This window comes from Thunnus maccoyii, chromosome 24 (assembly GCF_910596095.1).
Source record: "Thunnus maccoyii chromosome 24, fThuMac1.1, whole genome shotgun sequence".
In the NCBI taxonomy this organism is placed as follows: Eukaryota; Metazoa; Chordata; class Actinopteri; order Scombriformes; family Scombridae; genus Thunnus; species Thunnus maccoyii.
In genome coordinates this window covers 16,426,107-16,448,077 of record NC_056556.1, presented here as the reverse complement: position 1 = coordinate 16,448,077, position 21,971 = coordinate 16,426,107, and the positions used below count along the sequence as shown (strand labels likewise).

Here is a 21,971-nt window from a genome sequence, read left to right as displayed (position 1 = left end):
TAACTATTCGTTTAACATTCCTAGAACTAGCCATCTTATTTCATGTCTGTATTTCACTCGCATCTAATTATGCATGTAGTTCAACTTTCCCACCAGAGCTGTCATTTAGAAATAAAGATAATATAACAGTCACTTCCTGCTCTCATTTTGATCAAGACTCCCATCATGCTTAACTATAGAGCACAGATTCCCTGTTCGCAATCTTTATGATGCTCATCGCGGGTTCATCTGTTAATTCTTATCTTAATTAAATGAAATTACAATGAGCTCTGCAGCAAACAGCAATTAGCCTAATTAAACCGATAGAAAGATGATCTGTAAACTCTTAACATTGAGTATGGTTGTATTTAATTAGTGATTTAATGAAAGCTACAACGCAGGTCTGGTTATTGAATGGTGACAAATAAAGGCCTGCAGTATTAAGTGTTAGTCACTGTTGTCTTTATGGTTGGAATGCATTGCTTAGAAAATAAATTTGATTTCTAGAACTTATATTTTTGATGTGACTGCACAGTGGCAGGTTTATTTTGCATTATGTCTAGACTACAACATGCATATGTTCTAATTTTGAGCAAATACCCCCCCAAAGAGGCTTTGTTCAGCATTTCTTTGCCATTTAATTTCAGTCAAACCTCAAAGAAAGAGAAATCAACCTGTTTGTATTATGTAGTCACTGGAAGTCCACCTTTTTATTTGATTTTATTTCAGTGCTTTTACTTTATTGATCTACATTCACAATAACTGTTTTTTGGAAAGTTTTACATTTTGTCAGCGCCAGTACATTTTCTTTTTTCTAAGACATGTAGAACAAAGCACAGGCCTGTTCATTTTTTTGCTTTTCTCAGTTGGAAACAAATCCTAGCAGACCATTTAATGCATCAAAAACAGAGCAAAAAAAAAAAAAAAAAAAAATCAATCAGATTAAGTGCCTCGTTGAAGCCGGAGCCGCTGAGTTTAGCGTTCACGCCGCCTCTGTGTGGCGCGGCTGTTATGCAACCGAGAAGTTCTAATCTTGACAGCTCTCAGACATCCTCCTTTCAAGGACAGAGACAGGAAAACGAATTAGCGGCTAGAGACGGGGGTCAGTGAACAACTATGTTTATGTAGCCAGCAGGTGGATAGTTTGTTGGAGAGGGAGGCGGGTGTTGCAGCCATTTCTGCCTCCGCACACAATCCCGCCCCCCCTACCTCCTGACCATGAGCAGACATGAAGCTATAATTAAGAATGAGGGGGAAAAGGTGACAATGTGCTCTGTTATAACGTCATTGACACTTTTTTTACACACCAAACTATTTTTTTCCACTGTATCGCGTGGGTGGAGAGTTTGTTGCCAGGGTAATTGTTTTAGTCAGGTATAAACACTTGTTGTGATGTGCAGAAAAAGCTGTTGCGCTAAAACGGGAGGGATGTGTGATCGTTAATGCCAAGAGGAAAAGAAAAATATCTCTCTCTTTGTAGACTTTGTGACTTCCTGCCCTCCTCGTCTTTGCTCGGTTTATAAGAACATGACAAAGGAGCTGCAGAGAGAAGCACACTGACCCTGACGATACAGAGTCAGGGCTTGAGCATGATGGGAAACAGAACGGTTTGAAAAGAAGCTCAAAGAAACAGTCGTGGCCTCTAGCTTAAAAAGGGCTCAATGGATCTTCTGGTGGTATTCAAGGAACCATCCCTGACTTTATTCAAAAACAAGAGATTGAATTTCTTGTACAATTCAAGACGATTCTAGACACACCCTCAAGGCAGAAGTTGTATCGCCACCAGTGATCAGAGTAAAGTATGAATGTACTGGATTGTGCCTGTTTGAATTGATGGCACTGTGTGGCATATTAACAAAATACTATGTGTACTAAAAACATCGTAAATAACACAGACTAATGAAAACATTTTTCTCACAGCCTGTCATGGCTGACTCCAAACAGAAAAGGTTCTGTAGTGTCTTTGCCAACACTTACAAGCTGTAAAAAGATTCAAGTTTATTACAGCGTATCTCACAATCTCTCTAACTAGGCATGCCAGCACAATTGTTATTGTGCTTAGCAGTAGCATTGGCGGTATCACCCTGGCCTTGATTTACCTAATTACCATTTAACATCTAAAAAATGTGGGAAAAAACCATCTGAATGACATAATAATTTAAACTATTTTTATGATGTTTATATTCAGCAGACCTTGTATTTCACATGGTAATATTCAGCTTTGGGAAAAAATGTAAAAACAAATATTACAAAGTTATCAGCCTTTTTTGGGGGTTTGCATTTCCATCATTCTTCCATCATTCTTCCATCATTCCAGTAAGCCTTGTGAAAATATACTAAATCACGATGAGCTTTGAAAACTGTCATTAACATGCCAAAGCACGTTTTGTTTAGCCTTGAGGTCTAACAAATGTATTGAGTGCATTTCCTTCCTCATAAAACATTTGTGAAACAGATTCTTAAAAATGTTTTAAATCCTTCATATGTCTAAGCTTCTCTGCAGGTCAGCGCCACTAGTGCGTGTGATACAAACTAAACGGGGGGTCGTGAAAACATTGCTCTATAGCGCTACTAGTCGTCAAACACTCCACAGGTTTCCTTTAAGTAGTAGTGCCATGAAAGGGTTTTCATGTGTGGTGCTATGTTTTAGGGTTAGAAATTTTAAATGCTAATTTTTTATTGGCTAAAATATCACATTTCTGCTGTGCCATATCTCAAGACTGCACATAGCTTTCATTTTAATCTTGGCTCATGAGAAGGTCCAGCAGCCCAAACTTACTTGGAAAATATGACTTGCCTCCTATTTGACTTTTGGGGTCATGATGGCCACTGCTGCAGGGACAACATCCATCTGAAAGAAGTGTTCATGTTTTGTATAAGAGGCTCAGAGCTCCTGCAGAGAGTTGGCTGGTGAGAGGAATGAGTCTGAGTCACAGCAGATAAAGAAACCGAGAAATGAGCCAGAAATGTGGATTATCTCACTCTGAGATTTCTGGTCAAATCAGTAAAAGTTATCTTTCCAACAGTGCAGACTGCACTCCCCTATTGATAGCAAATTATTAGACATTAACTGTGTGGAATAGCAGACAAGAAGAGAGAGAGGTGGTCTAATCAGAGATGCTGTGAGAAGTAGCTTTGGTTTCATCTGTCACTTTGCCCCTCCAGTGAAGCCCTGTCAGCGGGGCCTTTTTGAAAAAGACTAAACCCAAGTGTCTTGAGGAGGAGCTGAGTGATCCCGCTTTTATACAGGCCGTTTTACACTTGGTCAAGCAGCACTTGAACTTAAGGATGTTCTGTTGTCCAGGAGACAGTAAAAATAGCATCTGGGACACAACCATACGGTTCTGGGACAGTAGAGAAAACATTGAAGCAAATTTCGAAATAGGTGTTATTTGGATAAACTGACCACATGTGGGAATCTAAATGGTTACTTTCTCACCTGAAAAAATGTTAAAACTTAATAAAATGACATATTAACAGGGATTTGCCCTAATTTTCATCTCACTCCTCATACATAAACCAACCTAACTAACACTGCAGGTGCTAGCATCAAGTGCTAGCTAGCTGTTGAAATGTAGTTGTGATGCCTTGCTTAGCTATATGAAATGCGGTCATGCAGACATTTTACCTCAACACACTTGTTAAAAACACCTGTCCTTTATGGAGGGCAGCAGTAAGTTTGGGACACTTAAAAGTATTCAGGACAGTTGCGGGACACTGAGGGAAAAAAATTAATTTTGAGCCCTGTGGTCAAGGACAGGCTGGAGGATGAGAGGAGGGTGTCAGGGGAAGAGAGGGAAAAGATAGACGGAGCTGTGAAGACGTGTGTGTGTGTTAAAGGTTTTGTCAATCAAGGATATTTTAGTTAATTTGTTGTTTAATCTGCCGTGGTTTTAGTACATCCTAAACATATCTAATGAAGTGCTTTTGCTGTGCTTTTTATATTTTCTGCATCATTGGCTCTGCGCTTGATGTGCTGAAGAAGTAATTTCAGAAGAAACAGAACAGAGCAAATTACATAGTGCATCCCTGTCACTACACACACTCGTACTTCTCCCACAAACACACACACACACACACACACACAGCATTGATAAGAGGAGGGGGTCAGCACAAATCGATTCATCCCAGAGGAAAGTCAGCCGGTCCAGCAGCTAATCACACAGATGGATCTCCCGTCTGACAGCCGTCATAAGCAGTGAGACTACTACTGGATCACTTCCTGTCACTGCTGACACACACACACACACACACACACACACATTTCCATCTGGACTGAAAAGATTCACTTAGCCTAGCTTTAAACCTCTCAGCTACATGTCGCTTAAATCTTAATTAGAGAGATACTTAAAAGTGGTGTTAAGTCATCTAATGGGTGCTTTATTTATAAAGTTTGAAACTTGAAGACTCAGCAGTTGGCAGAATAATCGTTGAGTCGCTGTTATTGACCAACAACCTTATTAAGCTCACTGCAGATATATTATGGTAATTTTGTGCAATGGCACAGTAAAAACTGAACTTACAAGGTTTAAGGTCGCCCCATTACTCTGCCCCCCCCCCCCCCCCCCCCCCCCCCCCCTTCTTTCCTTCATCTCCAATTTTTTATTTCTTCCTTTTTTATCTCTCTCTCTTTTCTACATTCCCTCTCCTCCCTCCCTTCCTCTCTCTCTCCTCTTTTGCTCCCTCTTTATAACAATGGCTCCTCTGTCAAAGCCTGGCCAGGAGGTGGAAACGTTTGAAAAGCTCTCATTAAAGTGGCGTTCAGAGACCCAGACGCCCCACTGGAGGTACAGTCAGCCAGTATCCACACCAGTTAACCTTGTCCGCTTTCTCTGTGGAAGAACTCAAATATTCATCAAGCTTAAAAAAAAAAAATCTCCCGAGCCGTCCTGCTGCCGGAGAGGATGCATATCATTTACTCTCAATGTTTCCTTTTCTTGAAAGATGTATATATGATTTGAACTTTTTTTTTTTTTTTTTCTCTCCTGGCCTTTCTTTAACACAGTCACCATGGTAACACGGTCATGGAGTGCATTTTTAGTATCAAGGCTTCGCAATCAATTGTAAAACATACATACTGTACACATAAATAAACACACACGTACACACGCCTTCCTCGTGTCTCGCCCACGCTCTACTACTCCCTTCCTCCTCTCTCTCTCTCCTCTCTCTCTACCTCCACACATTTATTCACACACACACATCACATGCTATATACAATCCCTCTGATGTCCTGGTGTTTCCCCAGGGCTGCTCTGACACAAACAAAAGCACAGTTTAAGGTTAATACCACTTCTCTGAATACTCCTCCAGCCAATACTCATGTGTTTGCCACAGGTTAAAAGTTCAGAGAATTGCAGTTTGCTTTGCTTGTGTGTGTGTGTGTGTGTGTGTGTGTGTGTGTGTGTGTCTGTGTGTGTGTGTGTGTGTGTGTGTGCGTGCGTTAAGCCAAACTACATCTGACGGGCTGACAGAACAATGAAAACTAGAGTGTGCATTTCTGTCAGGGTTTAGGTCAAAGCTAAATTCCTCTAAAAGTATCCACGCTTTGCTCTGCCCTGTGCAGCTCTCTCTCTCTCTCTCTCTCTCTCTCTCTCTCTCTCTCTCTCTCTCACACATTTTTCAACAGAAAATTTGACTCAAAGACACACTTAGTCCCGCGTCTCACCTCTGCGAAGCTGAAAGCTTAGCGGGTCTGACAGGTGGAATCATTTATTTACTGGGGGCATACTGAGCAGCGTGGCCTCTGACCGCACCTCCTGCTGGCTGGAGATAGCGGCTTCACCTATGAGGGGCCCGAGGCGGCCACAGGGCAGCTAGGCCGCGGGTTATCACGCCATCCACGCGCATCAGAGTGGCTGAAAATGCCTGCTGTGATTTCAGCAGGATAGCAAAGTTTGTGTCTGCGTGTGTCAGCAGAGCTCCATTAATATTTATCCACCTCCACCGGCCGCCGTTTGTCTGGATTATTATTATTTATTTATTCGTTTTTTTTTCAGGATTTTCATCTCACCACGTAGGAGATAGGAATCTTATATTATCACATTTATGCAGATCCACCATCTCAATGTAAACACTTGTTACCTTGTGTTTAATCAGCTGGATTTATAGTCATTGAAATGGGTTGCCGGGGATTTCTGAACAGCACTTCATAGATTTTCAGAAGGAGCAGGAACATGAACGAGATTAGAGCAGCGAGAAGAAAGAAAGGCACTTCTATTTAAAAGTGAAGTCTGTCTTTCTAATGAAAATCTAATTATCCAGCTTTCAGCCACAACGTATGCCTGCCAAGCGCTGGAAGACTTTTAGCTTCACACATTTAACAAGTCTGTCAAATCAACCCGCATTAAAAGACTCATAGAAGACACATACGACCATAAAATCCCACTAGATCTAACCCAGTACATCCAGTTCAGCGTCACACCGTACATGAAACATATGCAGCAGATCACATATACAACACGAAGAAATCGAGCTACAGGAAATTAAAAGGTTCCCATTAGAGAAACACAGCTGAAAGACTGCTTTATTGTTGTCTAAATAGCCACATTCATTAAGATTTGATGCTCTTATCGAACGTTTCATCTTTCCTCGCTTAATTAGCAAAGAGAAACGTACAGTAGAAAGCATTTAGGTAGCAAACTTGCCGCTGACCCTCCATTTCAGCAGTTAAAATGACAAACTGCAGCAGATTATATCAACTAATTACAGTTACATTCATTCCTTAATGGCTAAAATGAAAAGTTTGACTGTTCTCTGGTTAATGTGCTCTCAGCGAGCCGGAGTCGGAGGGAAGCTGAGAGCGGTTACTCTTCTCTAAAGAAACGATCGACTGATCATCAAATCAATATTTTAATCTGATCCATTTGATCCATCTGAATCGGGACCTCCAGTATCAGGGGCAAGAGGATCATGAAATAATGAATGTGAATGGGCTACAGCTGTTATTTTAATGTGGCAGATATGTGTAATCATATAGTTTCATATTCATATTGTTTCATATCGTTTCATATAGTCTGTTGTTTCTGTCTCAGTTTCAGGTTTCTGTATTATTAGACAACAAAAGCTAATTACAGATCTGATGCGAATCTTTGAATTTTAGTGATTTATCATTTTAGTTACTTACTTAAAATCTGAAAATGATGTCATATATAATAATATATCAGTCAGAGGGACCAAACCACTACTTTTACTGCAATACTTTAACTACATCAAGCTGATAATACTTATGTACTTTTACTGCAATACTTTAACTACATCAAGCTCATAATACTTATGTACTTTTACTGCAATACTTTAACTACATCAAGCTCATAATACTTATGTACTTTTACTGCAATACTTTAACTACATCAAGCTCATAATACTTATGTACTTTTACTTAGGTAGACTCATGCAAGACTTTTATTTGTAATGGAGTATTTTTACATTGTTTGTTTTGGTACTTTTACTTAATTAAAGGATCTCTGGAGTATTTCTTCCACCACTGTTGAAAAGTGAACCTTAGTAGATTCAATAAGGGATATGTAAGGATTCTGATTTGTTAAGCTGACATGATACTGGATTTGAATTCTATGAAATGTAATGAAACCCAGTCTATATTAAATGATTGCCAGACACTGTGCAGTGTATACAAACCAGCATCACCATATTTACCATAGCCAGTAGTGCATAAAAGTGTGCAGAAATGTGTCTTAAATGTTTTGAAAAAGCTTCAGTATATAATATTGTCCTGTATATTGTCAGCATTTGTTATGTATTTAATGTGTGTTCTTTCTGCCTTTCATATGTGACAGAGTAATTGTAAGCTTTGTATGGTTTCAGTTTTGATTGGAAGACAGATGAGTTAGTTGAGCATCAAGTGTTTCTTCCAACTAATGTTCTCTATAAAACTCAACAGTAATTCCCTACATAGACTGAGTTTAATGTACAAAACACACTCACATACTGTGAGTATTCATATATACACAAGATCATTATTCTTACTTGTGTTTTCATTTAAAGTAGTTGTACCTGCAGCAGATTATTCAGTGCACCTCAGCTCTGGAGACACTGCACTCTAACCGTGTGTGTGTGTGTGTGTGTGTGTGGTGTTCCCAGTGCCCCTTAGTAGGAGGAGGAGGAGGAGGAGTGTTATTTACCGGAAGGAGTGCTGAAGCTGCATGTCCTCAGCCCGTGCTGCCATCAGCAGTGGCAGGGATGTGTATGTGAAAGTGTGTATGTGCGTGTGTAAAAATGTGTTTGTGTGGTGGACAGGCTCTGAGACAAGGTAATTACCACAGGACCCTTCATCTGGCATCCGCTCAGCTCTCAGGTTCAACAGAGCAACTAACAGGAGCTCTGTCAGCTCATAGCTGAGACACCAAGCAGGTGTGTGTGTGTGTGTGTGTGTGTGAGAGAGAGAGAGAGAGAGAGAGAGAGAGGGAGGGGGGGACCACTACTTTTTTTAATATGGAGAGACAGTGGAGGTGAGCACACGTTAGATAAAAACCTGCTGCATTGCCTCTGCATCATGTGCGTCCTCCCCCCCCAGCATCACTACTGCCTGGAGTTGTGTGTGTTATCTAGAGAGGTGCAGTTGTCTGTGCCCCGCTATATAATGGGATGTGTTCAGCCTGTTCCACGCTGTACCCGTCTGCCAGCACTGAGATGGTGTTCTTGATAACTCCTCGCCCCCTGATAGAGGCTGCAGCTCCGCAGCATGGTGAAGCACAGTTGGGAATACTGCCACTGGGCTGCCGCACTGCATATTATGTTTGGCCTAGTGCTAATCCTCTGTCTCCATCAGCTCCCTCCAGATGTTTTCTTAGGTAAATTATTTAATATGAATAATCTGTGTGTAGAAATGCTGTTCAGAAGTTAATTTGCTGCATTGTATTAGAGCTCAACTTGGGAGGTTTGGAGTAGGTTTTATGTGTGTGTGTGTGTGTGTGTGTGTGTGTGTGTGTGTGTGTGTGTTGGTACTAATTGATGCTGGTAGTGAAGCAGTCCTTCTGGTGTGCATATGGCCTTTTTAATGTTGCAGAGCCACACTGCGGTACCACATATGGGGTCATGGGAGATTTCTGCCGTATGTATGTGCACATAGTAATTCAGAGCTGCAAAGATTAATCAATTAATCAGTTAGCTGATGCAGAGAAAATGAATCACTATTTTGATTGATTTTGATTTCAATTTATCATTTTGAGGCATTCTCCCCTTGGGGCTTTGAGAAACAAAGAGTCATTTCACCATTTTCTGACATTTTATGGACCAAACAACAAATCAATAAAATAATTGACAGATTAATCAATAATGAAAATAGTATTTCACTACCTGTAAACATATCTTACTGTACGTATGTGTGCATATTGTGTATTTTGTGTTCAACGGTCATTAGTTGAGATGGATGCTTTCTTCAGTGACAGGAGATATGAAATGGTGTGTTTCTTTTCAATTCTTTTTTATTCTTGCTCTTAAATCACTGTCTTATCTACTAGTCCAGGATATTTGCTTCTTCTATTTTGCTTTCTGGACAACATGGACATCTGCAGGGCAGCTGAGAATTCTTAAACCTCTGGCACCAGTGCAATTGCTACTTTACCTTTTTTATTCTGTTTTTACATTTATATTTGACTGCTGTAATGTTTAGCACTTCGTGTTGTGCAAATTAAATAAACCAGCAGCCTGATGACAGTAGATTGGATTGAAACACTTGTTTATTTGTACAACCGTTTGGGGAATATCAAGTGTTTTGACCGTCTTGCTTTTTCTCCAAATTGTGTTACCAATTCCCCAAGTATCTTATATCCTTTAACTCATTTTGTCTATGCCTGAATGACAAGAACATGTATTACCTTAAACATACTAACATTGATAATGAAATTTAATATATACTAGCTACTTACTACTTTCTCAAGTCTGCTCTTGATTACAGTTCTGCTACCTATTAGTCTGCTACTAAATTTGCAATATATTTTGCAGAGGTCAATGACAGAATGAACAAACATAAAACTTGTATTACTACACTTATCTAAAGACCACTTTCTAGACCTAAAACAACATGTATACTGTATACGACACACTACAGATAAGGTCATTACAGTACAGGGGAACTGTTACCAAAGATGACTCTGTTGCCAATCAAAACTGTCTATGCTTATCTGTTAACAAACAGATGCATAAATGATGGTATTTACCATGGAGCTATTTTATTTTAGGAGATGCCTCAATCTTCCCTCTGACAAACTTAACCCATTAGAGCCTCTGACAGACAGTTATGTTTTAGTCCCTATTTAACTCTACTTTTTACAGCTTTGTTTTACACTGTACAGTGTCCTTGAGTTTGTGAAAGGTACTTTCAAATTCAAATATATTTTAAAAGTGTTATTATTATTATTGGAGCACTCAAAGTATTATAATAGTTACCTGTGTTCTCTCGTCCTCTTGTCAGTATACTCTGTATATCCATCTATAGATCAAAATACATTGAAATTGAATGGCCTGCACATGATGACCATTGACCAACTATCAAACAAAGGTTTCATAATGTTACGTACTTAAACACTTACAAACTAAGAGCTAAACGATGCAGCAGCTAACATTAGTTACCCGGCTGATTATCAGAACAAGTTCCTCTGCACCACCTATTAAGTTAGGAAACAGCCACCTGCACTATAGATTAGCTAGATTGAGGGTTCTATGAAAAACAAAAATGCATCAAGAACAGTATATCATTGGGTGGATCAGGACAGGAAATGATTATTAGAAGACTGGCTATTTCATAATTGAAATGATATTTATGAAAAACATTATGTAGCCTAAAATGGTACCCTAAAAACCTATTAGTGGGAATCGCAAGACAGTTTCAGTAACCATAGTAACTCATTCTCACTCCTGCCTGCTTGCGCACAGCATGAGAGGAGAGAAGAGACAGTGTGCTGCTGTCTGAAGAGCCGCTGACTGAGATTACTCAGAGCAGCATGCATGGGAATAAATTACAATATAATAAAGTTGTGTGTATTTCTAGCTTTCCCCCTGATGCTCTGAATAACTGGCTGCTTCAAGGTGCAGCTGTTGCGCCATGCTGCTCTGTCTTGTCTGTCTGTGCGCTGTTAGTGTCCTCTTTTTACGCACCGTGACGTTATCAGTCATGAATTTGTTTTTCATTGCGTGAGAAAATGGACATGTGGCGTCGGAGCGTGTGAAAACTGTCAATTGTGTGAGTCTCACTGTCAATACGTGAGAGCTGGCAGCCCTACTGGGTGGTAGGTCAGCTAGCAATAAGGTGGCCCTGTGGTCAGCAGTAACATGGCCCTGTGGGGTCAGGATTCCCACTAAAAGACTATATTATCTCATTTACCCCCTGTGCTATCAAGCCATGGTTGAGCTTTTGAGAAAAGAAAGTAGTTCCAGGAAAAGCTCTCCACGGGAAAACTGAACGGCTACACCCCACTAAGTGTTGAAGGATAAAGCAAAACATTACACCACAATTCCAGCTCATCTGTTGAAAATAATGCTCACCTCAAATCACAATTCATTATCCATCAGTCTAAGTAGGATGGTGTACTTAAAAGTGATCTAATTTGATCAACTAAGAGCTGAAATTACCCATTTGTGTTCAGTACATAACATCACTCATCTCAATTTTTGTCCTATCCATCATACGCTGAAGAGCCACTTTTTTCAATTGGCGGTTGCCTCGTTTTTGGAGTGAAACACTTCATATGAATAACATAATTCGCATGCAATTCATATCGCTGAGTGCCTAGCAGATTGGGGCATCTTCGTCCCCATAGAAACTCCTGCCATATGGACAGAGGAGCATGACGGAAGAAAGGTGATCACTCCGAATGTTAATGTTGGCTGTGATTTAAATATTTCAGCTCTCTAAAGGATCTTTTAGAGCTGCCTGTCTTTTGATTTATCTCACTGTCACTCACTTATTATTACCTTTTTATGCGGACTGTGTATGTATGTGTGCATGTGTGGATTATATTTGATGCCTGTGATGGAAGTCCTTGTCCTCAGGATATTATACTCACCTGATATTATGGAAATCTGATTCATCGCTTTGCTGATGGAAGTAACGAAAGGAAAATAAAATTAAAGAGAAACACCTCGAGAGACCCTCCAGAACCAGATCAATAGCGAAGAATTTACAAGCTCATCAGAGATTTATGGTTGCTGCTGCTGCTACTTTTACTGTTGAAGACGCTTGTAGACACTTTCACAGGTTTAAGGTCAATATTCGAGTGAAAAAGCAAGAGCACAGGAAGAAGAGCACGGGGGAAGAGGTGGGAAAGTGTTTAAATGAGAAAAGTAGACTGAAGGGAAAGGTTTGAGAGGTTGCTGCTACATGATGTGTCTACACTTGGGCTGCGGGCTGCAGCTGTATTGATTGCCTTCTCAGTTTGTTTTTCAGTGTTACACAAAGGTACCTTTGCATCTGTTGAGACTCCAAGAGACACATGATTTACAGATTATCTGATATGAGTGAATGTGAGATATTTACAAAGAAAGATTGTAAGATTTGCACTGAATTTATCACCTTAAATCACAAAGATGGATTTATTAAAAGAAGGTCAGGTACTGCAGATAGATTGTCGAGTGTGGAAGGACTTTAAACTGATTTAAATGGATCATTAGTAGATGAGCTCCTTGTTCAATATAAACAGAACTCAGTAGATCTTTCAGCTCTCTTGTCTCTTTGGTAACAGGCAGCAACATTAGAATGCTGTATGCAGTCTGATGATAACACCTTACATAATCATGAAATTCAATAAAAGTGTTTTAAATAGCTACCCTTCACTATCAATTTAAGCAGCTAACTCATACATGTGTTTATTAATTTATAATGCTTATTCAGCATCCACTTACTACTATTACTTAGTATTTTATGTTGTTTCTAGTTGATTTGTGTTGACAAAGTCCTGTGGGGTAGATGAATATGCTTCACTGCATGTGGAAAATGACCTGCTATGTACAGCAACCCCAAGAGGAGATGTCAGACAGATTCAAGACGTCAAGAATCTTTTCCTTGCTCTGCTGTTTTCTTTTAAACCATCTTGTGATTGGTTTCATCTTTTCAAAGGAGCCAGAATGTCTGTTTGTTTGAGCTTCTGTCAGTTGCATTTTGAATAACACTTTAACACCCACACATGCATTAGCGGTGGTCCGCCAAAATTAAAATAAATGGACTGTTGACATTTGACTGCTAGACCCTTGTGATGACTGTAGACATAAAGTTTTGTAGGATTTATGACACTGTCGGAGTGCCAGATTGCCTCACGCCAGAAGACCTACATTTTCTAGAGAAAGCATGTCATAAATATAATCTGGCCCTAGTCCAAAGTGATTTGTCGCAGTATTATAAAATTGATTCCCTGACTTAGTGATAACCAATGTAGAGACTTAGAATGGGTGTAATCCATTCATATTTCATTGTTTTTGGTTATAACTGGTAGCTGATTTTTGAACACGTAGATGCTGCCTCAGAGCTTTCTTTGGTAGAGTAGAGAAGACTGTTACTATAGTCTATCCTTCCAATGATTAATGCATAAATCAACTTTTCCTTTTCCTCTTACATTGCATTAATTTTAGATGCCATGTAAGATTTAGTATGACTGCTAAAATATAGACCGCAGTCCAAAGACATTCACCTCAGTTTTGTGTGAAAGAGAAATGTAGACTAAAGTATCGTCTGCATATTTAATAGAAGGAGTCCAAGTATTGATCCTTGTGGTATTCCGCTGTTCATGTTGTCCACTTCACTGATTGGAAGTAGTGGATATAAAATTGAGTAGTAGTGCCTGAACCAGCTGTGAACACTACCAGCCCAGAGAACTCAACCCAGTTTTCCAACCTGTCCAGCATTTGGGGACTTGGGGCTTTCAACTGTGTCGAAAGCAGACAGTTGTCTTTCTTATGGGTCTGCACTTATTAAGCACAGATGGATCTAGCCCACCCTTTTTAAAGAGGGGGGTAACTACTGCTGTTTTAGGGCCTGTGGAAAGACGTCTGACTGCAGGGATGCACTTACCGCACAAGTCTGAGCTAAGAAGTGCAGTTTCCTGTTTGTGTTCATAGCGCCAGCAGTCTGTGAAATATTTACACAGCAAAAAGAATGATAATATAACTTTCCACAGTATTTTTCTACACCGTGCTCTTGAGCAAGACACTTACCACTGAATCGCCACACTGCAGATGCTTGGTGCCCGACAGCGGAAAATGGTGCTTGTGCTGAGCAACCAAGCAGCTCAGGTGTGAGTGTGTGTGAGGCCACTGCTGAAGTACTGAGAGTGTGTACTCAGCAGAACTACGCCCTGGATAATGTAAAAGTTTAAAAAAAAGCGAACACTGCCTCGCCCCAGGCACCCGGGCTCTCTTGTGTCTACAGTTGATACATTTCATCAATACTGCAAACCTCTGATGGTTCTTACCACCTTCTTCTTGCCTCATCAATCCCAAACTGGTTTTACATGTTCTTCCCCTCAGCAGCACATAAACAGAAACATCCTGCCTTTTTTCCATTTGACATTTAAGCATTTATCCTCACCAACTAGTACCACATAATGTTTAATTTTTGGTGCCAAGGATGCCTCCGTGGCATTACCATAATTCCAGTGTCTTCTCGGAGCATCGTCCCCTACTTACCCCGATGCAGCACCGGGCTTAAATATTGTATAACAGCAATGTCACCCAGTCGGACAGTGAAATGTATTACCTGCATGAATCAAGTTGTCATTTCCAATTTATGAGGGAGCTTAGCATTCAGAGCACAGGTCTGGTTGGGTTGGGGAGCTGGCTGAAGCTGTTTGCCTTCTCTCCGAACGCCCTCAGCAAAGCACAGCACAGTTTGGTCTGTGACTCTACAAAACAAACCGAATGCACCTGCGCTCGTCTGGTTGCTCATTTTACCTGAGAAAACACTGACTGTGTAATAATTAAATGCAGCTGCGTTACTTCACCGAACCCCGTGTCTTTTTTCCTGCTTACTCACCCACCAGCACAGTAGCCCGCGTACATCACTCACAGCTTGTTTTAACCTGTGTGAAACACCAGATGGGTGGGAGTCACAGTTCAACACAAATGAGATATATTGAGTTTGCAAGGTCAGGAAACTAAACTGACTTTAAAGAAGTAAAAACTTTCAGCAACTGATTATAAGCATCACTTCTCTCAGCAAGTTAAAACAATCGCTGAAAATTTTCTGCAAGCACTGCTTGGCCCCAGACTGATATGCCCCTGCACAGTTTGGGCTCAAGTCAGCACTGAAGTGGGGGATAGAGAATCAGGCTTCTGTACAGCAGCCAAATCTGTTGGCCACTATTGATATCCCATTTCCTCTGTCACTCCTAAGCTGCTTTGCATTCAGAGGCTTTGCACTAAGCCCAGAGTGTCCAGCCTGTGGCCTGTAATACTGACTGTATGGCTGGCTGTGCTTCTCTGCAACAATCATTGAGCCCTTTATTATCCAGGAAACAAAAGCATAGCTAGTGCCACACTGGGAGCCTTCCAGTCCTGACATTTTAATTGTGCCTCTCTCATATTAGGTGGGATGCTAACCAATTTGGCCATTGCCGTTAAATTCCTCACGCATTAATTCCTCTTTTGAACGTTTAGAAGCCGACATAATGGGTTTTAGACTTGGCTGAAGATTGAAGGGAAAGAGGATCAAACATTGAGCAGAAGACGTTTTTTATTTTTTTTTATTTTTTTATTTTTTTTTTTTTGGCGGTGGACAATTATAAACCTCCTGTTGAGCTTATCTCATATTCAACAGCAGGGGCCTTAGATAACGTGTTGAGGGGATATGGGCTGTATGCTAATGTGCAAAGATGTCAGCATGTGCAAGAAAGGTCTGCTGTGTTTGTGTGACCGATACTGTATGTTTAAATGTCCGAGCCATGTAGAAAAATCCCGAAATGCAGTTTGATTTCAGCACAAACACAACAGCAAATTATTCACATCCTTTTGCTTCCAGTGTCGCCGTATTCATACGCCGCTCTCATTGGCCTTGGACTCTATTTTGTTTGAGCGTTTGAGGGGAAAGTGTGTTTCAATTGCTCCTTCAGGGAGGCTGTTGTGTCTTTTGGTAATCATAAAGCATACGCAGCCACTCTAAGACAATATCACATACGCTAGAGTCACAATGCCAAGTGTGTTTGATAAATAGAATTTCCTGCTGAGCACCTTTTTTTTTTTTTTTTACACCCTCAGACATAAATAGCAATTATTTTTCGTTTCCAGCATCCACTCGATTAATTTTTTTGTAGTTGTCGCTGATATTTACAGGTCATGTCTCGCCATCATAACGCTGCAATGTAAAGAATTTCTCAACATGAAACGTTTGACAGCTTTGCTTAAATCAGCAGTCATGAAAACTGCAAGTGATGGAGACTGTTCCCTGTTTTTCCTGTGCCAATCATTAAAGGTGTAAAATTGAACCAGGCAGCGTTGATGTAAGATGTCATCCCTGAGCTCGGAATATGATTTATTTACCTTCAGATGTGTCTGACCTCTATACTCATCTCTCACACACGTGTACCTCCGATGTAAAGGAGACGATACACATTACAGTCTATTAAACCGTTTCCATGTTGCCTCTGTTTCTCTCTCATACTCACTCGCTCACTGACTCACATACACACAGTCATCGCCCCCCCTGAGCAAGGTCACTCTACGCTGCACTAATGACTGCAATCAATTATCTGGTGCAACATAAAACGAGACTGAAACTCCCACATCCCTGTAGCCTTCCAGCTTTTTTGCTCCAGCTTATAGAGGTCACTTGATTTGTAAAGACAACAGAGCAGAAAATACTTTAAAATAGTAAAATCTATAATTCATTTTTTTAACCTATGATAACAAGCTGCAAGCTCTTGGAGTAAATGATCGAATTGGCACAAAACACAATTAAATTTGATTTTTTTAAAAAGATAATGAGCTATTTTACTTTCTTACAGTGGGGACATGGAGTTTGAAAGATTTGGGTGTTTACCAGATAGGGAGGGTCTAACGAAGAGGCGCTCTCTAGATGCATTGTGGGAATTGTAGGATCCAAAGTCAGGATATCTCGGCTTCTGTAGGGATTAATTCAGATTCAGCTGGTTTTGGATCTGGTGCACAGTTGGCAAAGTATCCAGATTTGTTAAGCTCTGACACTAATGAATGTTTTTGAATAGTTGTTACAAATAGCTATATAGAAAACATTCAGGTAAACCTAGCAGGCTTCTCATTTTTATGCTCTGTATCAGCTATTAACATGTGGCTGTTGACTGGTCAATTTCAGGAGAATATTCAAGATAAACTTTACTAAATGTTAGTATTTTAAGCTCATAAAGTTAGTAGTTCTGCATTGGAACTTCCTGTATTCAGAGGAAGTAGTTTGCAAAAAACAATAGTTAAAGTAAGTACACTACATCTGTTCTTTCAGTGTGTCAGATACATTTAGAATCATTTCATATCTCATGCTGCTCATCTCATCTTCAGGTCACTGCTGCAGGTTATATTGTAAAGTGGACCTTTTTAAATTTTAAAAGGTCTACATAAATCAGAAGAATCTTGGGGTCCCTTTTTGTAATATTTGGACTCAATTTGACCATATTTGTATGTATTCATAGATGAGGATTCCTGTTTTTGTTGGGCTGTAATTAATAGTGACTTATGGATGATGTGTGTGTGTGTGTGTGTGTGTGTGTGTGTGTGTGTGTGTGTGTGTGTGTGTGAACGTGTATGTACATGTTTAAGTTGGGTTTTGGGTATTGATTTTTGTGTGGTTTATATGATGCTATGAATAATGTGTCATTAAAAACAATACACACACACACACAAATAGACTTATGATGGTGAAGTGAAACTAGTGTTTCTGTCTCTTGCTGTAGGTCAATAAAAAGGACAGATCTCAATTTGAGTTTAGTAATATTCAGCTTTGGCGAAAGTTTAAAAACTGTAGCCAATTAGTTTAGATAAAGGATTTTGAAAGGATTAGGATTTGATAAGTGGATTTAATAAATGCCGGCGAACCCCCGACCCTGAGCCTCTGCCGCATCAATTTTGACCACTGGATTTTTTAAACATGTCTTCCAAATTTATGGAAGTGCAACACTAAGTCGATGGAACGCTCATTTAACTGATTTGTCATTTTGTCAATAAAATGTCCAAAAATAATGAGAAATATCCATCATAATTTCCCCATCACAAAGCCTGAGGTTATGTCTTCAAATTACATTTTTTTTCTCTAATCAGCGGCTCAGAACCAAACAGCTTACAGTGATAGAAAGCAGAGAAAACCAGTAAATGTTCGGCATGTTTGCTTGATAAATTACCTCAAATTATTTTCTATGGACAGATTGTCAGTCGATCAATTGATGAATGATTTCAGCGCTTGACGGTATCAAGGTTTACAGTAATAAAAAGCACTGCCTCCACTTACGCTCAGCGACTGTCTTTCAAGAACTGGATAAATCTTTGATCAGTGTGTGAAAGTATTTTAAGAGCTGTGTCTTCTCCCGCACACAAGGGCGATCATAATGTGGAGTCTTGGATCAGTGTGAGGCGTAATGGAGCGGCGACCAGTGCAGCAGATCTCAGTATGAGGTGCTTAAATTGACTTCCTGGAAGGGGGGGAGGGGAGAGGGGGGGTTACATTCAAAACACTTAGCACTTAATGCCATCACACAGCAGACTGACTGCATTTCTCTCCCTCCATTTCCTACAAGTCTCTCTCTCTCTGTCTTTCCTCCTATGGCTTGTCACAGTGCTGTCATGGCAACCGCTTCAGATTAGCAGATCATTAGCAATAAGCCCTGTGAATGGTTGTTAATAATAACTAATTATTACATTCAGCGTTTTTTTTTTCCCCTTACTTTTCACACGTTAATGCCTGTTTTTACTGCAATGTGGTATTAAGGAGTAATTCTTTCATTGGCATGTTTTTACTGGCCCTTTTCTCAGCAGGGAAGCCATTAGTATGATCTACAGTGTTGCTGGCAAAGTAGTAGTACTTAAATCCTATTCTTGGATATTTCTGTGTGACATTAGAATCAAGCAATTACGATGTAAATGAAGACTAATACGTTATTCGGTTATAAACAGATCATATGAGCAGCATTCACATTTTCACAGTAATGTTTTTTTATTTACTCCTTTCACATAATACAGACGTTGCACCATTTCTTCTTAGTCAGAACTTCAACAGATGTAAACACAAAGACATCATACACACACTGCTACAGTTAGTGGAATAAACTTTTTATAGTAGTGGCTGTGATTTCTATCAATTTCATAAATCTGCTTAGCAAATATAGAAAACATTTTCTCTCTATAACTTTGTATCTTCACTCATAGTCATCAGACTCTTTTCGTCAGTGTGAAAGATGTTTGGTCATAAAGCAAAGTATTGGACAAATTCACATTTTGACCTGATGATGGCGCTAGATGTAAAGTGAAGGTGTCACCAAAGTTATTACAGTTCATCCTGTGGTGAACATGAATGTCTGTACCAAATTTAATGGCAATCCCTCTAATAGTTGTCGAGAAATTTAACTTGTAACCACCAATGTGAACCTCATGCTGGTGCTGGAGGAAAAGTTAGGGGATCACCAAAGTCACTAGGATTCATACTCTGGGGACCATGAATGTCTGTACAAAATTCCATTTTAATCCAGTTTATAGTTGTTGAGATAAAAATAGAGGTAGAAGGACCATGAAGAAGCTGGGCTGTTATTTTTATCTCATGATCTGATATTGAAGCCTGGAACCTTGGTGACTTGACGGTAGACAGGAAAGAGTTAAATTTAGTTATCATCTAAAAAAAAAAGTGTGTAAAATGGCCAAGAGAGCTTCTAAGATTTTTTGCTAATGATTTTTCTCTTTTTTCCCATAAACAGCAGGACCTTTCATTATGTACAATTTTAATAGAAAAATCATTCAGTAGAATGAATAAAAGTCATTCTGACTTGTATTTTCCCATTAAAACTTTCCATTCTATTTCCACTATTCATTTCCAGTTGCACAGCTTTTATTTAGAGTAATTTTTTTTAATGGTGAGATAAAAATACAAATCATGTTTTGTTATTTGAATAATCTGCAGCATATTAAAATGCATGGTATGTTTTTGAGCAGCTAAACTTATACATATGCTGTATGTATGAGAGGTATAAATGTCACTGGAAAACACTTGAACACAGAAAATAAAGCTTTCTAGACAATAAAGCAGCATTACAAACACAATCTCTGCATATAGCACATGCACGTCTATACTGAACACACAGATCAGGCAAAAATCTACTATAATCACCCCACATCCTTCATCTGCTCTCACACTACTGGTTCATTACATTGTGTGGTCTGTTTTGCCATGCTAAATTAGTTTGTGCTAACCACAAATTAGCACTGCTATTACTGAATATTTCCCGCTGCAGGAGCTGCATCACCACTATTAAATACTAAGATAACTTGCGCTGATATTCCCTTGGAAGCGTAATATATTCAGGAGGGGACTTCTACTGAGTACTAATATAATTCAAAGTGACACGGCAGCATGAAACGATACAGCCTTCTTTCAATTTGCTCCGAGAGGAAGTCAGGTCTCAGGATTTCGTGAGGTGCATCGCTAAACGGGGATATTGGTTTTTCTGGGCTCAAGTAAATTTAGCGTACGGTAGTTTTGGAGGATTAGGAAAGCAACAGACCCTCCTCAGGAAACGACGGAGGTGAAAACAAGCTGATCCGCAAACAGGAAGAGTGGAATGGCGGGGAGTGAGGTCAAGGAAAGGGGATGAATATGATGATTTAGTGAATCTGCCAGAGAAAGAGAGAGGTGAAGAAGTGGAGATTGAGTGGCTTTAGGGAGACTGATCGCGGTACGAGCTGTCAATAAGTTAGAGGATATCTGCAAGCTGGCCAGCTCTGAAGAGAGGAATACTACACCACATGTGAAAAAAAAAAAAAAAAAGACACGGAGAGAAGCATAAAAGTAAAGGTAGCTCAGGATGATATGATGAAAGAACAAGGCAGTGTGGGAAACTTGAAATAAGAAGCCACACAGATGAAAACAATAAAAAGCCAAAAGGATAGGGAGTGAGACAAAAAGAAAAGACGGAGAGGGAGGTAGTGAGACATATAAAGATGGATCAAGCGCCCACTGAAGTAGAGAAGGAGAGTGACTGAGAGAATGAGAGGGAGGAGGTGTGGAAAAGCAGCCATGATGAGATGGATTCTACTGGACCGTGAGATTGATGACACTGCTTCAGAAAAGAGAGATGGAATGAAAGAGAGGAGATAGCGGGAACGGGGGAGGAATAAGAGAAAAGTCCTGATGAAAAGAAAATCTGGAGCCTGATGAAAGAATGAGGCGTTTTTATCTCAGCCCCTTCCATCTTAAAACAGGGGCACAAGCAGCATCTTTTGCACATTTCAGCGCATGCAGTATCTCTAATAGGATCTATACGACTTTTTTTGTTCATCATCAGTTATGCATGGTAAAGAAATGTATCCCCCCCCCCGTCTGCGCGCGCCAGAAGAAGAACGAGGCTGCTGCTACATCAAAAGAGAGATTATGTCTGTAGCAAATAAAAGTCTGCTTGTAAAGAAGGATTAGATTTAGTTTGGCTTTCAAACACCACAAAAATCCTGTGAACTGGTTATCCATCACTGCCTCACGAAAACATATTTGAATGTAAACTGACTGAACATAATAAACGCGCAGGTTTTTATCCTATTACGTATTTAGAGCTTAAACTCATCCCCTTATGGTCTGTCAGTGTGTCCAATTAGAGCGGTGATTCTAAAAGTTGCTGGAAATACCCCGAGTTCCTCAGCAGTGACGGTCCGGCTAACGAAGCAGTAGCTCATTACAGTTTACAGTGTATAAAATCCACATGCTAAGTTCAGTTTGACATTGAGGTATGGAAAGCATGAGGAGGTGAGAAGGGAATTGGTGGGAGTAAACGTGGAGTGAGACCAGGAGGATGAGAGGAAGTGGATATTAATCTTTTCCCTTGAGAACG

General features: G+C 39.9%; 1 protein-coding gene across 1 annotated transcript in view; it reads left to right on the top strand.

Moving 5' to 3' along the window:
- LOC121892290 (beta-1,3-galactosyltransferase 1-like) overlaps window positions 1-21,971 on the top strand; it is a 104,580-nt gene that overhangs the window by 79,767 nt on the left and 2,842 nt on the right. The gene's annotated exons all lie outside the window — the stretch shown is intronic.